The sequence below is a fragment of the Anguilla rostrata genome, chromosome 9 (assembly GCF_018555375.3).
Source record: "Anguilla rostrata isolate EN2019 chromosome 9, ASM1855537v3, whole genome shotgun sequence".
Lineage (NCBI taxonomy): Eukaryota > Metazoa > Chordata > Actinopteri > Anguilliformes > Anguillidae > Anguilla > Anguilla rostrata.
In genome coordinates this window covers 43,665,800-43,684,804 of record NC_057941.1, presented here as the reverse complement: position 1 = coordinate 43,684,804, position 19,005 = coordinate 43,665,800, and the positions used below count along the sequence as shown (strand labels likewise).

The window sequence follows — 19,005 nt, the reverse complement described above, 5'->3', positions numbered from 1 at the left end:
AGGAAAGGAGGAGGTGTTTGCATGCAGAGAGGAATTTTAAGGTTTAGTGGTTTTAATTTGGATTCCAATAACCGGGATTTATTGTGGTCTCTGCAGCAGAAATAAATTGAGATCTTTCTATCAGAGGCGTACAGTTCAATCCATGACGAGCAAGAGAAATATTAAATGCTCCATGCCTCTTTTACATCCAGACCGTTGCTATATATGTTCAACTCACCGTTATTAGAGACCCATTCACAATAATGAGGTTTGACAATTATAAGGTTAATAAAGAAAAATCTTGACAGCCTTTATTGATATAGCATGGAATTAAATGATTAACTATCTCATTAAAATTAAGAACCTTGAAGTGCAATTACTTGTGAAATGAATTGACCTTCACAACTGGAATGATACACTGTTACATTCTGCTAATTTGCAGCTGAGAAAATGGCCGAGCCAGACTTTCAGGCTATATGATATGATAAGCACAGATTTTTAGTTTACTCTACTGCCGAGTGCTTAATACGTTTTGCATACAAGTGAAGCCTATTGGGGCTTATAATCAATCTAGTCACAGTACAAATTCATAATATATAATATATTAATCTAGCATTTTCTAAATTATTTTCTGAGATCAAACTCATATTGTTGAATAATAATTTAATTCTTAGATACTATTTTAGGATACAGACAAAGCTCACTGCGATTATTCAGAAGTCAACAGAAGCCAACAGAATAACTGCATGGACAAACCAATAGGCTTACTTCTGAACATGAGAGAAGTTTTACTTAAACAATATAATTTAGCACCAGGCCTACAGTTGTACGGTACACAGGTCCGCTAACATGTGTTCATCGTTAAGATCTTAACTCAAGAGTCAACCCCTGGAAAAAATTACAAGTTCGTTTAATTAAGCCAAATGGCTCTTCAGCTAGGCCCGGCAAAAAGAATGAGATCACCTTCCCTGTCGACGGCCGGATCCCACTTTACAAAAGCCACCCCTGTTGACAGGAGCAGGGGGTCATACGTTTTTATGAAACCGTAAATTACTGCGCGGAACATGGGAAATGGTCGACCCTCAAAACCGCATTCAAACCGTCAACCGCACGGTGCTCTGCGCGTCAGCCGCACAAAGCACCATCTTCTATTTTATGGGTATGATTCAATGCCAACGATAACCCATTTGACAAGAAATGAGATGTAACTTAATAATGGCCAGGAAGCTTTTAATGGGTATTATAGACACACTATTAAAGAAGACTTATAAGTGGAGTCATTTTATGTATGGGGGGGGGGGGTGAGCATTCATTTACTACCTCGAGTGGTATGCACTTAACACTAATACATTGCAATTGTCTACTGTGAATTGATGCATTGATTCTATCATGGGGTAAGAACCTTATCTGGTAGGTTCATACACTCTGGATTTAATGATGACGCTTGGTCCGGTCCTGCACCTGTTTTGTATAAGCTCAGCAAAATCGATACTCATTTAAACGATCTGGTTCCGAGTGTTACCACTAAAAGAAAGGGGGAGAGGGCGGGGGAGAATGCAGTAACAGAGAGTCCGAGTAACAAGTTCCTCCACTTCATCCCATTGTTATTTCAGCCCTGTTCTCTCCACCCAGCGGACAAAAAAAGACCATTTGAGAGTGATTATCTCTGTTGGCCTGCCAGAGAGCAGACCCTGCCCGGCACGAGGGGAGTGTGTACCGCACACAAATGCCCCGAGTTCACTGGTGGGGCCAGGCCTGAGTGCGATCGGTCTTAAAACAGTAATGAGGAAGCGGGCCCGCACCTGCTGTACCTCCGTGGCCAATCAGCACACAGCCAGCTGGGTCAGGAGGGTCAAAGCAACACAGCCACGGCCCTAATCATCGTGGCCCAGCACTTAGCCACAGAGGAGCTGCAGACAATCCACTGGAGATACGGCCGGGGAAATCGCAGACAATCCACATGAGGTACAGCTGGGGAAATCACAGATACTCCACCTGAGGTACGGCAGGGGAAATCGCAGACAATCCACCTGAGATACGGCAGGGGAAATCGCAGACAATCCACCTGAGATACGGCAGGGGAAATCGCAGACAATCCACCTGAGATACGGCAGGGGAAATCGCAGACAATCCACTAGAGATACGGCAGGGGAAATCGCAGACAATCCACTAGAGATACGGCAGGGGAAATCGCAGACAATCCACTAGAGATACGACAGGGGAAATCGCAGACAATCCACCTGAGATACGGCAGGGGAAATCGCAGACAATCCACTAGAGATACGACAGGGGAAATCGCAGATAATCCACTAGAGATACGGCAGGGGAAATCGCAGATAATCCACTAGAGATACGGCAGGGGAAATTGCAGACAATCCACTAGAGATACGGCAGGGGAAATTGCAGACAATCCACTAGAGATACGGCAGGGGAAATCGCAGACAATATACCTGAGATACGGCAGGGGAAATCGCAGACAATATACCCGAGATACGGCAGGGGGGAAACAGGGTTTAAGGGCCGGAGGAGGTGAAGCTTCAAGACAACCGGATGAAATTATCAATGTCTCATAGCTACAAATGTCAGGTCCAAGAATCCAAGGCTGGATTTAAAACATGAGGTTATGTCAGGAAATAAACTAGCTACTTGAAAGGGAAAAATCTGCTGAAGGGAACAAAAAACATTTTTTTCTTCAATCAGCAGAAGCTAGCAGTGCATAATTGTGAATGATATGAAGCACTGCAGCTGAGTCATGATCGAATCTGGAGAACAGCCACTCCACACATTCTAGTCTATTATAAATAAATAGATAAATAAAAGAAGTCAGACACTGAATTCCTTGCCTGTTCTTTCATATGCATAATCGATTTTGATGATGGCCATTTAAAAAAATAAAATTAAAAAAATTAGGTTTTCATAGACAGTTAAATACCACTTTGCTTTAATTTGAAATAATGTGTGAGCTTACTGCCGGTTATGTCTGAGGTAATGCCTTACTCCATAAAAGGAGATGGCCGTCCAGGGATTGGTGTTCTTGTGCGGCGCATTTGTACAGATTCCTCCGGCGAGGTCTGCGCCAGCTCTTTCCGCACTGGGAGCCATTACAGGGACAGACCTAATGCAAAAAGATGGGGGTTTATGGGTCTCTGGTGTCGGCCAATCCTGTGGCTCAGATCGCTGAGGTACATGGCCATCGTCTGGGCGGGGCCCGATATTGACCTCGCTCGGTGCGGATGGGACCAAGTACAATTAAAGCTCAATTACAGCTCACTCTGGACTGTAAAACCTTATTAAACACATATTACATTTTCTTCCTTTCCTGTGTGTATGTAATGACAAATATTTTTTTGCCCATTTTGTACACAATTGTCTCTTTTTTTTGTCTTTGCACCGAAAAAACAGCCAACTGGCATACTGTATGTAATTCAGCCAACACATGTACAGTAACATATCAGATTTCCTTGATTTAAGAACTGGCCTTGGCCATGGCCTTGAGACAGCAGTGGGGACGGTCCTTCATGTCTCCTCTCTCAGTCTCACATATACAGTGAGCTCCATAATGTTTGGGACAAAGACGTATTTATTTCTTGATTTGGCCCCGTACTCCACTATTTTAGACTTCTAATCAGAACAATTCACACGTGGTTAAAGTGCAGATGCTCAGCTTTTATTACAGGGTATTTTTATATCTTTTGGTTTCATCGTGTAGAAATTACGGCACTTTCTACACAGTCCCCCCATTTCAGGGCATCATAACGATTGGGACAAATGGCTTCACAGGTATTTCTGATTAGTCAAGTGTGTTCAATTGCTTCCTTAGTGCCAGTGTAAGAGAGCTTTCAGTGTCTAGTTTTGATTCTAGCCTTTTGATTGCCGTTGGAGTCTGCTATTGGCGTTCGTCAGCATGAGGACCAGAGTGAAAAGTCGAGGAAGCGACCATGAGTCTGAGACATAAGAAAGAAAAATAAAGCATTCAGAGACGTAGGCCAAAAACAAGAGCCTGGAACATCGTTACGAAGAATGAGAGCACCGGTGAGCTCAAAAATCACAAAGAGCCTGGTAAACCAAGCAACAGACCAATAACACACTCCAAAGGCAATCGAAAGGCCAGAATCAAAACTAGATACTGAAAGCTAAAATTGTGGAGTAGAGCCAAATCAAGAAAAAAATGTCTTTATGGAGCTCACTGTACACACACACACACACACATAAATAGCCATTGGTGGCCTTTAAATTTCATTTCTCTCTAATACATTTTATCATATTCACCTTATTTTTCCTCCACTAGATGAATGCTCAAACTGAAAGTGTCAATACATTGTGAAATGAGATTTCTTCTCATGCAAGGAGGAGACGGAGTGCTTTACAAGCGGCGAATCGTTTCTTTTTTAGTCGGCGGCTCCACATAAAAACGCGATTTTCCCGGCTATTGCGGCGTTTTCGTTCGGCACTTAAGCATTCATCTCGCCCCGCATCTCGTCTCTGTCGGGGCTCGGGCGAGCTAGCCTACGCAAAAAAAAAAAAAAAGGGGGGGGGGGGGGGCCTTGACTAGACAAGTTTTTTTTTTTTCAGCCGGAGAAATATCATGGCGCAGCGAATCAATAGTTTTGCAAGACTTATAAAACTCCCTCTACTTATCGCCCTCCGAAGCAATCCCATAAAAGCGCTTTCCAGCAGATGGATTTTCGCTCCCATCAAAATTCATAGCCTGTACAAGCGTTGGGGCAGAGTCAGCCTGCAGCCCTCCGGTGCTGGTGCTGAGGCCGGCGTGCAGCAAAGCGCAGACGTTCACGCGGTTCACACACGGGCTCCCCCCCCCCCCCCGGTTCACAGTAATGCAAACCCATTTCACACACCCCTCGCTGGGAGAGCAGCTCCCCCTTGAACTGTAATGCGGCATTTCTCTGGGCTCTCAAACCGAGTACAGCCTGGGACACAAATTTAAGCAATGAGAGAATAACGTGGTGTGTGTATGTGTAGGTGTGTGCGTGCATGTGTGTGCGTGTCTGTGTAAAGCAGTGGTTCTCAACTCGGGCCAGAAAGGGCCGGTGTGGGTGCAGGCTTTTGTTCCAACCAAGCAGTTACACACCTGATACTACTAATCAAGGTCCTTAGTAAAGACTCCAAAGGTTGATTGGTAGTATCAGGTGTGTAACTGCTTGGTTGGAACAAAAGCCTGCACCCACACCGGCCCTTTCTGGCCCGAGTTGAGAACCACTGGTGTAAAGGAAAAAGAATATAATTTGCTCCAACCAGAATATTTCGAGAATATTTTGTTGCATTTCATTCTAACTAATTTCTTGGATATGATATGCATGTGTATTTTGCCTGTACTAATTGTTTTTAATAACACTAGAACATTTTTTACAATTTTTCTTAATCACTTACGTAATATAGCAAACCATAGGCAATAAGTTCAAGAGAATTTTCTTTTCTTTTTTTCTTTAAACTTAAAATGCATTTAAATTCACACGTCAAAACACACTGTCAAAACACAGAATGCATTTGTCACTTGTCAGGCATATCACAACATTCAGCATCATTTTCATGCCATTTTTTTCAGTTTCCTTGTAAATCCAATGTTTACAAATGACAAGCAGCCAAACCATTCACAACTGACATGCACAAACACGTCACTTATTAATTAGGCACTGGACCTTTATCAATATTTTCCCATTTTTGGCATAGAAAATGAATTTATCTAATGAACTTGGCTAAAAAATCAACATTCATAATACAATAATAATATTACTTCATATATGGATTATTTAAATTGATTTTTTGTTATAACTTCTGTATTACAGTGTTGATGTGAGTAAAAAGGTCACAAATGCATTAAAACATCATGTACTGTTGCTCAGGACTCAGGACTCAGGGACTCAGGACTCAGAGACTGAGAGACTGAGAGACTGGGGGACTGGGGGACTGGGGGACTGGGGGACTGGGGACTGGGGACTGGGGGACTGGGGGACTGGGGACTCGGGGACTCGGGGACTCGGGACTCGGGGACTCGGGACTGGGGACTGGGGACTCGGGACTCGGGGACTCGGGACTCGGGACTCGGGACTCGGGACTCGGGACTCGGGACTCAGAGACTCAGGGCCCGCAGGCTGAGGTACTGGTGTCCTCAGGAGCTCGTCTGCAGCCCTCTGCTGCAGGAAAAGTGGGTCAGAGACACCCCCCCCCCCCGGGTCCAGCAGCTGCTGTCCAGGCCCCTGGGCCCACTGGCTGCCTGCCAGGCCTGTCCATCTGAGACAGGGAGCCCACAGAGATGAGCTTGGGGGTGGGGGGTGGGGTGGGGGGGCGGGGGTTGCTCTGGTGTCCACAGCAGCAAGGTAGGAATATTTATCACAGCTCACACCGCAGGGATTTCAACAAAGGTCACCCCTCTAAATCTTTTCTGCAGACGAAAGCTTTTTCTTTTCCACATTTAAATATCATTTGGATCCTCAGAGTCAGCCGCCTGAATTTGATCAACTTCATTATAGTCGAACAAATCGTCTTGACGAAGCAAGAATCCCTGTGTACTTGATTACCACAGCATGATTTATTTTAATTCCTACGCAATGTTCAGAATTCCAGAGGGTTCCAAAAAATAAGCTGGAACAAATTATTATTATAGAAATTATTTATAGTCTGCTGTAAAAAAAAAAAATGTTTAAGACATCATAAGCAGACAAACTCAATTTCACGTTTTTGTGTCTAAATGTAAAAATCCTACTCTAAAAGATCATCAACTGACCTTCGGTCAAATTAGGCTTTAATGGGAGCGCCTGCTTTCCTGGTAGATATATAAGTAATGAAAAATATATATTTTTCATTATATCTACCCATTCAATGTTTAATTTAGAATAAAGACATAATAAAAAAAAAACTGAAAGCAGTACTTAACCTTTAACATTATTAAATGGAAATGCTAACCTTAATTACAATGTATAAATATAAAAAGAAGCATTCAACCTTGCGAGGCTTCATGTAGTATCAGAGTACTATGAGCTCTTCATCAGCCAGTCACACAGTTGTTCACAGATGAATCTAATGGTAAATGGTAAATGGACTGCATTTATATAGCGCTTTTATCCAAAGCGCTTTACAATTGATGCCTCTCATTCGCCAGAGCAGTTAGGGGTTAGGTGTCTTGCTCAAGGACACTTCGACATGCCCAGGGGGGGGTTTGAACCGGCAACCCTCCGACTGCCAGACAATCGGTCTCACCTCCTGAGCTATGTCGCCCCCATCTCTATAAGATGTGGGTACACTTTAATGTCACACTGCTGGCTTGCCGCAAGCTTACTCTTCCAAACCCTTATGGGGCCAGGCTCTCTATTGTTGCTGGAAACACAGTAAATTATATTATCATTTGAGACACGGGTTTTGTCGAAAAGCTATCTGAACCTAAACAGGCATTTTGTACGTCAGTGGAGGAACACTGCTGATTTTGTACGATAAGGTCCATGCGTGCTGTATTTAATTAAAGTCTTATCGCCCGCCGCTCAGCCTTTGATCATGCGGCTAACGTTTCTCCCACGAATGCTTCCTCTTCATCGGCGGAACAACATTTGCATTCATTAGCCATCGCCACTGCCCGCACATCTGGAACTGTCCTGGGCGCACACGCGAGGTTGCCTGGGAAACCCGGGCCAAGGAATGTTCTGTGTTCTCCCACAGGACTTGGGGACAGTTGGAAGCTCAGAACCAAATCGGATTCGGCTCCAAAACACCGAGAGCGAGCCATTTGTCAAAGTGAAGAGCTGGGCTTTGATTAAAAACCTTCAGAGTGTCATGTTACAGCAGATAAATGGGCCCTCATTTGTTCTGAATGTCAGATCTGATGATAAAAATATATCCACAGAAACGGTTAATATAGGAGCCTGCAGTGTCTGCTGAAAAGACACAAGTGCTGAATGAAACAAGTGTGTGTGTCTGGAACAGAGTAGGCCGCACCCAGAAACTGCTCTGGAGTAACTCCCCTTAAGTAGAGTAGAGTAAAAGCTGAGAACTTGCACTTTGACCGTGCGTGAATTGTTACAAATCTAAAATAATGGAGTGCAGAGCCAAATCAAGATAAAAAAATGCCTTTGTCCCAAACATTATGAATAGCACTGTACATGCGGAGTTGTTTTCAGTAAAATGCAACAAAAACACTTTTTACCCAAGTTAAAATTTCACTCACAAATTCACACAATGCAGTTCCAGTTGCCTACGTACAAGGGTTCATATTTGTGCAAGAATTGTTGAGAGGGTAGATTCAGTAAATAATTTGTTAAAGAAATTGTGCCAGCAACGAAAGGTCTTGCGTAAGAATGTTGTAACTGTTGGCATGCTTTATCTGGGAATGTTGCTGCTTTTGTTCACACTAGCGCTGGAAGATCTCCAAAAATCTTACCAGGTCCTGATCCAAAATATTGCCTTAACATCTTACATGGAAAATTGAGTCGAGTCTGGTGAGTCTATTGAGAATAGGCTCAGTTCACACACAAGGCCATTTACATTTACAGGTTAAGATGCATCTGTGAAAGGGGCTTTAGTTTCACATGACCTCTGCCCTTTGCTCCTTCCCCCTCCCACCTGGAGGTTCAGTCAAGAGTCGATTTGGGATGCCACTCATTCCCGCTCCACCACCCCCCAACCCTCCCACCTTCTTCAGCATTGCTCCAGAAGAAAAATTCCCAGAATGCCTAAAATTATAAGGAAAAATGTGATACGAAAAGAGAACACGGCGACACGGTCGCGCGAAATGCAATTTTTCCGCGGCGCGGTCCACGTAGCAGAGCACGGTCCACGTAGCACAGCACGGTCCACGTAGCAGAGCACGGTCCGCCCCCCTCAGCAGTGACACAGGCAGGTGCAGAGATACCATGCAGCACACTGGACATGCAGCTGAGAGAAAAAAAGATCAGGACGTCCCATCGCGAGACTGCAGTCTGTGACATTCAATTAAAAGAAGGGTTGGGGGGGCGAGCTAATCTGCAGCCCCAGATCTGCCAAACCTGGGCCCTAATCATCCGCTGTGATGCCCACGGAGCAGGATTTCGGTATCTGTGTGCGGGGCGGACAGACTGCGGAGCTGAGATTGCCCGGGCAGATGGACAGGACGCCGGTTGAGGGGCTTTTCGGCGCACCTCGCCCGCTGCCTGCAGTTTGTGTCAAAGCGGCGAGCTGAAGGGAGCGCACTCCGCCCGCCACTGACAGCTGCTGGCTCCTCACGGCCTGTCCCGTCGGAGCGCACCCAGGGCACGCGGTTTGACAAGCGCCGCCCCCCTCCCACCTGATAACTGCTCCACCACCAGAGATGCACGCTCTCCCTTCCACCTGATAACTGCTCCACCACCAGAGATGCACTCTCTCCCTTCCACCAGATAACTGCTCCACCACCAGAGATGCACTCTCTCCCTTCCACCAGATAACCGCTCCACCACCAGAGATGCACTCTCTCCCTTCCACCAGATAACCACTCCCCCACCAGAGATGCACTCTCTCCCTTCCACCAGATAACTGCTCCACCACCAGAGATGCACTCTCTCCCTTCCACCAGATAACTGCTCCACCACCAGAGATGCACTCTCTCCCTTCCACCAGATAACTGCTCCACCACCAGAGATGCACTCTCTCCCTTCCACCTGATAACTGCTCCACCACCAGAGATGCACTCTCTCCCTTCCACCAGATAACTGCTCCACCACCAGAGATGCACTCTCTCCCTTCCACCAGATAACTGCTCCACCTCCAGAGATGCACTCTCTCCCTTCCACCAGATAACTGCTCCACCACCAGAGATGCACTCCCTCACTTCCACCCAAGGTTTTCCACTGTGACACAACAGGATAATATGAACGAAGATAATATAAACGAAGTTTTTCCATTGCCAAACTCCTGCATTGAGATTGGAACCTCAAAAATAAAGTACGCAGGACTGGATAGTTGTATCTGTACTTGGAGCGTGGATGTCTTAAAGTTGTGAATTTCTGAGCAGTATTTGTCATGGAGGGGCAAGTTTTTCCACAGTTTGTCTTTCTCATGTGGAGTACTTTCATGGTTTAAAGTAATCTTGTGGAATCCCCTTTCGCTTCCTCTCAAATAACTCTCGGTCTTGCAGTTCAGTGAACACTCACGTGCCTTTTAGTCCCCTGCAGTTTGTCTTTGCCTCAGTAGAATGTAAGTGTCTGAAAGTGGAGAGTACCCCTGGCTTCCTCATGAATAAATGAATCATTGTGCTGTAGCTGATTAAAGAGCTTGGACTGAGGCAATGGGGGAGACAGGACACAAAGTCCGTGCACGGTTATGAATTTTTTTTATTGCAACTTAAATTCAGGTCTGAGCCCTGACTATTTAATGCTTGTAGATGGTTCCCTGGCTTGTTCAATTGGTTTTGATGGCAGCAGCAACAGCCAGTGAAAGAAGACACTGTGTGATGGAGCAGACATGTACAGATTGATTTGACAGGGTATGCACAGGACCTGATCAACTAAGGCCTTCAGCACATGCAAAACCTTCTAGCATACACGAAACTAATAACACAATCAACGATTGGTGCAAAACAAATACCATGACCAATCATTGGTGATGTTACTGGTTTTGCATATGCTACAAGGTTTCGCATGTGCTGGAGGTCTTAGTCAATCAGGTCCATAGTCAGCTACACGGTGTGTTTCGGTCCTTCAGCTCGAAGAACAGGAAGATGGTACTGGTCCTTGATAGAGCTCAATGGGGCAACCACAAAAGGATCAATAAGGACTGGAGCAAAGGCCAGGTTCCGTATGAGTGCACTTCTTACCTGATGGTGTGTAATAAAGACTCCATGGAGCTGGAGGAGTTTTCCATGTGCGGCTGTCCCAGGTCTGACCCAGGTCTGACCCTGCTCCGATTCCATAAGGGCTCCTGCATTGAGAGAGAGAGACGGATTGGAAATTCTGAATTGGTTGCAGAAAGGTTAAAAAAAGGGGGAGAATAAAAAAACAACAATGAGGTTGTTTATATCTTTGATGTTGCTCTGTATTGCCTTCGCCAAGATGCAGTGATATTTTTTTTTTCTTTCTTTCTTCAATGCGAAGATCTTTCCAATCTTCTGTTTCTCATTACGTGTAAAGCCCTGCTCTATTTAAAGGCCATTCAACCTTTCCCCCCCGAAAGTGTGTTAGAACTCACCGGCGCGATGCATACACTTGACCGACGCGACTCCTCGTATTTTCGATAGCTTGGCCTTTTCAGCTTCGATGCCGCCAGCGAAGGGCGAGATTAAGCCTCAGCGTGCTTTCATTACGGATCACTATTTTTACCACGTTTCCCCTCGAGTCGAGACTTGCATCTCCCACTCCATTCTGATATTAGCATTTCTTTTGGGCGGTAGGAAGCTCAATAACGTACTCCTACGTCGGGCATGATTTTGAAAGATCTGCAACGATCGTAATAAGTCAAAGAATAACGCTGAAATATTTGCAGCAATGTTTTTTCTGTGATGCGGTCAATTCGATTAAAATATAATGTGGTAATTTAAAACATTAAATCCTGTTGATATTTCAGTTTTTCCATTATATACAAGGCTCCCATCCATATGCAACAGGTTTGCTCCAAAATTGCCCCACTGTGGCCCAGACACTAAGTACTGCCTGTGAAAAAGCTGCTTCAGCAGTCTCTCAGGAAGGGGAAATGTGATTCTTTGTGCCAATGTTCTTATTTAAGTGTGTATAGCAATTGCAGGAAAGGCGGAAACAATGACAATGACATTTCTGTGACTGCTATAAAAAATGAAGAAAAAAAACCAACTACAGCCAAAGCTTTGGCCTCTAGTACTGTACTGTAGTGTACATTTACTCTGATGTAGGACTGGTGCTGATAATTGATGATCTGTTATATCAGGAACACATTCATTGATCAGATGCATGTAGATGTTTAATTTAATTGCAAATGTAATTTCACCTTATGTTCTTGTCCCTGTATACATACAGTACAAGAAATGTAATGTGTATTTATGTTCCATATATAACATTTTACTGGATGAATGTACCGGAAAGACAAGATTCAGAATATTCTTTAACATTTGCTTTCCTCTGAAGGCCAGGTCTAACCACAATAGCAATGCTCTTAAACATATTTGCGTATAGATTTTCTCAGAAAAATGATCTTTGAGACAACAGCCACATATATCACTATTAGAGAGAGCACTACATTAGCCCAACATTAATATGAAAGTTTGTATTTTTTAACTGAAGGATTTTCAGTCCTTGTTCTTGGGAACATATCAATTCTTACATTGTTTGTGTGTCTTGACTGAATATTTTCCATGAGCAATTACTAACCATGATATTATGCTGATATGACAAAAACACACCTGACACTTCTAGTTTGTGAATTTTAAAATATATAATTTTAATGTGAAGCAAAGCAAATAGTAGTTTCCCAATAAAGACCGATTAAAAATAAAGTATATATGTTAACTGATGTGAAAGATGCTTGGTCAATCCGCACCCACGTCCTGTTGAAACACAGGCCAGTAATTCAGCACAAACTTCAGATTTGGATTGTAAACCGGAACTACTTTTTCCCCATAAAATTCTGATATCATAATCCTACGATAGCAAACCTGAAGCCGTACATTTCAAAAGCACGACACATCCACGACGCACCACTTTTTACTCTCCTCTTTGTCTGAGAGAGATACGAAGCTGCTCGCTTCAGTACAATGCGGTCTGAAAAATGTGAGTAAGCACTGATAGAAATTCATGGGTGCGTTCCACTCGAATGTCTATCTGATTTTTCAGTGAGCTTTCAGGAAATCCATCTCGGATCGATAAGCCGCGGACAAGTAATAGCGAGCTTAATGGGTCTTCTAACAAGGTATTACAGAGGACACCGCCATGTCTATGAATAAATCAATGGGCTCCTCTTTTTCTCCCAGAAGTGAATATGGGAGGAGGGATATGTTGTGGTCCTTCGCCTCCATGCAAAGACCACTTCAAACAGAATGCACTTTGACGCGCGAGTGTGCAAAAGTTGAGTGAGGTGGAGAAGGGGGGGGGGGGGGGGGGGTGAAATCAAAGAGGAAAAAAAAAATACAAAACACGTTTTCCTCATACTAATGGCTTCCAATTCCCAGCACACAGGAATCCATCGCACTTCAAAACAAGGCACAGGGCGAGATGAAAGGAACTCTCCGAGCAGCCCACACGCATTACAAAAAAAAAAAAAAAGAGAGAGAGAGAGAGAGAGAAAAAAAAAAGATCCTTTTTCCGGGGGAACCGCTGAACAATTCTCTAAAGAGCAGGGTCTATTTCCTGGATCTCTGCCGCAGATAGAATCGCTCAGCCTAAATATCTCTTTCAATTTCTTGTCAAAGTAAGCACCCTTCCAGGGGAAGACAGCTGTCACCTTGATCTACGGCCCCCCAGCCGCCGCAGTAATGTAGGCTAAATTGCCTGAGTCGCTGGCAATGATGCAGTCATTGTGGAGGAAATTGGAAATCAATTCTTGTCATCACCGAACATAACTCTTTTATCAGGGCCGCAGTTCATGAGGATTGTGCGGGTGACGGAACACCAGCGGCGACGGTCGCGCCCGACGTGCCCCCCCCCCCCCACACACACCCCCCCGGCACCAAAGTGGCCGAGAGAGGGAGGAGGGGAGGGAGAGAAGAGAGAGAGAGAGCATTCCTTCATTAAAATACTCAAGTGTTTGTTTTTAACCGTCCTTACCATTATCCACTCAGCACTCTGCTAATGCTGTGATTAGCACAGGCCCAGACTGTGAAGAATTAAGTGGCTAAGCTGTGAGCGCAGCGGGGACAGGTGAAACGCCATAGCAACCGCAAAAGCGGCGTTACCCCCCCCCCCGACTCCCCGATCCCGTTAATATTTTGCGGCCGGCGAATCCATCTCCATCCTCCGACAGGTCAGTTTTTCTTGGGGTGGGAATGTCTGGGGAGAGCACAGCCGCCAGAGAATGCACACAGCCTACACTGATTGACTGCTCTCTCCCGCCAGCTACAAGGAAAGCTGGCAGGCTAATAGGCCATTAGCAATGACTGCAGTGCACACGATACCGATGCAGTCACTTTTTCCCTCCTAATTGGCCTCTCCACCATTTTCCCAGCGTGCTGAACTTATAAACACAGCACGATAGCACGATAGCTTTATTCGGAGGAAAGCTCTGCCTCAATCGGACCCGTTTCAAACAAATGCATTATTACGTATACGACACGTGTGTGTTTTTATAAGACTCGCATAAATGTTTTGGGGAAAAAACCTACAATCAATTATTGTATTTCAATGTCACACAAAAAAAAAAAAAATCATTAAAAATTAAATATTCATTGAATTATTTAAACAGTTCCAGAAACTCGGTTATGGAAATTATTAGCTGCATTACACAATGTATTTTCTCTTGACTCAGGAACTGTGTGGTGCCTGTGTAAATGAGGGCGAGCCAGGAGAGAGGGCAGCCCCAGAATTCCCAAAATGCCCTCGGCCTCTACTCCCCCCGGCTGTGGGGCACCACAGGAAATAAAGGCAGTTACAGGAAACTGAAATCCTGTCTCACTGTCAAACATCATTTTTGAAACGTGTTCTTCATTGTAATGCAATACCCACTTCTTCAACATAATGCATCTGAACAACTTCTGTTTTATACATTTCTCAGGCAATTCACAACCATTTACAGACAGATTTGACTCAACAAAGGATATATCTGTTTTTCTCCGCTGGTGAAAGACGACTCATAAGCAGTCGTCATTTCTGGGAGTTGGAAATAAAGCAAATAAAGTGCGGCTACAGTAGCCAAGTGATGACAGCTACCGAGTCGCTAGTTTGCTTGCTTTACACGTCATTTAAAAATCTAAACGTCAAAAGCAACCCAGTGACTGACCTGAGCTATGTTTACTGTCTAGCTAAACTAATTCTGAGCAAAGCAGTTACCTAATCCTATGTTTGTTTTGTTCGTTTCAAATACTGGAGATTGGGAAGAAAATTTATGGTGCACCATTTTGTGACCATTCTGGAAAGCTGATGCACAAGTATCACGACACTGCAGCTATGCTAGACCATACTGAAAATACGGCCATGAGCAAAAAAAAAAAAAATTCATTCGTAAAATAAATTAAAAATAAAGAAAGGACACAATTGTGGAAAGCTTTGAAGGATGAGGGATGTAAAAATGGCTGCCAGGAAAACAGTACAGAAAAAAGGAATAAATCTGTCCATGGACCATAGAAGCGTCCGTCCGCTCGAGCGTTAACGTGTTTACCGCCTGGAGGGAGAGAGGCTGGGAACGGCCGCCCGCTCCCCGCAGGTATGATTAATACAGTGACTCCAAAGTGAGGACTCGGAATTAAAGTGATGAAATAAATATTAACACAGAGGCCCTGCGCGTAATTTACACAGGGAAGCCCAAGGTGATGTATTGCGCAGCCATTCACCTTAATTATTATCCCGATTTACAGCTGGGGAAACAAATTACTCAGCCTCGGGTTCGGTCTGACCCCCAGAAAATTAAAATATAAATATAGAAATTAAAAAATAATGATAACTTTGCTCTCCGTCCTGTGGGCACTGTGTTTAATAATGTGTTTTCTTTACAGATTTAAAAGAACTGAGGCTGACATTACAAGTTATTGCAAGTTATTTAAATTTGCAATCCCAGCAGCCTGGGCACAAGGCCAATGTGACCCTTCTTTGGGGGGGGTGGAACTACTTCATGGTGAACAATTAACTTTCACACAGTGGGCAATGAGATTATTATAAGACAAAGATGATTTTTGCAGTAACATTTGATCGAATCCTGCCCCTTAAGGCTAAAAAGCTCATAAAATTTTATGAATATATGATTTGCTTACTCGTCATTTGTAAATATTTATAAGCAATGATTTTAGCGAGAGCAATTAACATGGTTTTGCATTTCCAGAGCTGCTGAATTTATAAAACACAACATCCAGAAAAAATATTGAAAACATGAAAACTGTATGTTCATAAGGACATTGTGCCTATGGAGAAATATGCCAGTGAATCTTTGATGTTATTGGCTTGTTTTGTATCTACAGGTCCTGGGGCTCTTGCTAAGGTCAATGGAATCATGAACCCCAGCAAATACGACCACAATATTTGGCCCTGCAGGAAGCTCAGACACGGCTGGGAAAGTAACCACAAGCATACTCAATCATACTACATATTAAATCAACTAAAAAAACTGGCTATAATTCCTTGTCTTACAGGTGTTTGTCAGTTTAAAAATGTAGTTTAAAAATCTTAAATGCAACATGTAACTAAGTTCAGAAAAATGCATTCTATCATGCTGTAGGCCAATCAGGTAACAATTTATTAATTTTTTTAAATGTAAACTGCTGTTCACAACGCAGCTGCTCATACCACTTATTTCCACTTCTAGGAGAGAGAGAGCCCGTTGCTCCTGTTCGCGTTTTGCTTGCATGTACGCACGCACGCGCACGGGGGGGGGAACCGGTGGAAGTTAAATTAACTAGAAAAGTGAGTCGCGGCAGACAAATCACGGGAACAAGGCTGACAGCGGTTTTTCGTCTGGTATCTGTCTGTTAGGCTTAGCGCGCGGGACAGCGCCGGGCCCTGTCGGCGGGCGGCGCCGCGTTCCCCCGAGGAGGCGGCGGCACGCGGCGAGCTCCCTCAAGCCGCGTCCCGCCGGCAGCTGCGCCCAATAAGAGGCAATCAGCGGCGCGGCCCGGTCCCCGGCTCGCCCGCGTCACCCCCCGCGAGACGCGCCTGCTCAGCTGGCATCCATTATGCATCAAACTCCCGCAACAAATCTCCCAAAATAGAACAAAGTGTCAGGAATGATAAAGAACAGTTGGCTGCGGAGCAACGGAGAGAGAGAGAGAGTTAGAGAGAGAGAGAGAGAGAGAAAGATAGAGAAGGGAAAATTAGTATTCATAGTCGATTCGATCTTTGTTTTTGCTTGTCTTAAATTTTTTATTTCATTTTTCTATTTATTTACTCTCGGGATGATTGCCAAGAAGAGAGAAGAATCATCTGCTGTTCAAATTGGGTACATTAAAAATGATACTCTCAGAGAGGCCTACATTTCCCTCAATGGACAAATTGAGCAGTCTCCTCACTGTCAGAGGAAGTGAGATATGGGAATCTTGACTGTTGACAGATGTCTTTTTTTGTCGTTTGCATCGTGTTTGTTAAATGTGCTGCGTTCACGTTGTCAGATATCCGCCATTGTTATCCACCTGGTGATGCCTCTTTTGTCTGCCGATGTCACTCGTGTTGCTTATTAACAGCAAATGTGGTGCAGGGATGACACACTGTTGAGGGCAGGTGGCTGGTACAGGGAACATGGCCGTACCTGATGTGGGCCTAGATAATCAAAGATAGCTTTACTGCATAGTAGCCTATATTCTACTTTCCAGTTTCTACAGTGGAGCCTCAAATGAATATCCATGACTTGGCAGAAACGTAGGCGGACAGGTCAATACCAGAGCATATAGAACCGTTTGGTTTATGTCTCCCCCTCCTTTCCGACAGAGGGAACAGTGTAGAATAGTGCAGGACTTGGCATCGAATACACTCCCTGTGGAAAGAACACTGCGATTCCAAGGCCAGAGACTGCAGTGCGGCAGCCAAAAGGTCTCTCCAATGTCTGGAAACTGAATTATGTTGATGAAAAAAAAAAAGCCACCTTGTTAAACTCCACCAAAGGCTCCAAGAAAAAGTTAGAAAACCCAGGAGACAGTTAATATAAGGGGAAAAGCACACAGTGGTGTGTTGCCAAAGGAAACAGAGAGCTTTTTGAGAAGCACGCTGCACAAATATAATTCCCCCTCTCGCTGGCTCAGTGGAGCCTGCCATGAAGCAAAGGTTGAAACACGGCAGGGACAGATTGGCTATCCTTGGATCACGGAAATAATTTCAAGGGAAAATAATCCGCCTGAGTGGAGTGGAGTACAGACGAACAGAACAGAGGGATCATTGTAACGTAGCACGTAATTTGGGGGGGAAAAATTCCCAGAGTCTTTGCCAGGTTCCTGGAACTGAGCACAAATAAATGAATAAATTAACGAATAAATAAATAAATAAATTTGGATAAGAAAAGCAGGGAAATATTTTCTTTACAAATCGCGCACAGATGGTGTCATTTCATTTCATTAAGGGTTTTTTTTTTTTTTGTTGAACCTCAATACATTTGGCTCACGTTCCAGAACCGAGCTCAAAACCGTCACTTAGTGCGGCAAAAACGACACGAAATTTCCCAAACATGAATTACAACGGAACGCAGCAATAAAACTAGGCTAATTTATTGGCAGTTTCAAGCAGCATATTTATGACAGTAATTGTCTTTGAGTGACAGGTTTAGGTCGTTTTTAATTGATTTGGGAAATGCATTCAGCGTCCCTCTTGCCTCTTTTTTTTGGGGGGGCTGGGGGGGGGGCAATACCAGCCCTCGGGAGGCACGGCCTGACAGGGATGCCATTTGTTAAGACCGCACAAGCCTCCCGGCCGTATATTTATCAGTGTTGACAATTTTCTGCAGCTTTTCTGGAGATTCGTTTATCTCTGTTCGTCCTGAGCTGCATGCGCCATCAATTCTGTGTTCTTTCCTCTGTCACTTATAAACATCAGTCATCCAGCTCCTTCTGAAACAGATGGATCCCCTTTGATCTATTATTTCCTCATTATTAATTTATATATGATCTCCCCGGCAAGGGATTTCACGGTTCGCTACTTTTTATATTTTTTAAGATTAATTAATTAATTCTGCTAACTGACTTCAATGACTGCAAATGATCTTTTTTTTCCGTGACAAAGTCAGGTTGACCTTGACGGCCTTGATCATTGTTCTGTAAAACTTTTGTCGATTCTTTGGAAGAACGAGGGGCTCTCCTTCATGTTTAAAAAAATTATTGAAGAATTTGTGTGAGCAAGTCTACAAAAGGGAATGTGGAATTGTTTGAAGGAAGGGGCTTATTGTTAACTTATAACAATTTTGAAAACATGCAAATAAAATACCCATGTTGCTATACACACGGAGTACGCATCACAAGCAGTTTCATTTGGTGAGCAGTAA

At 44.1% G+C, this 19,005-nt stretch overlaps 1 protein-coding gene across 1 annotated transcript in view; it reads right to left on the bottom strand.

Annotated features, from left to right (window-relative positions):
• The window catches only part of auts2a (activator of transcription and developmental regulator AUTS2 a), a 554,127-nt gene that overhangs the window by 512,010 nt on the left and 23,112 nt on the right, over window positions 1–19,005 (bottom strand). Inside the window, 1 exon segment of the mRNA XM_064352323.1 lies at window positions 10,754–10,857. The gene's annotated coding sequence lies outside the window, so the exon portion shown is untranslated.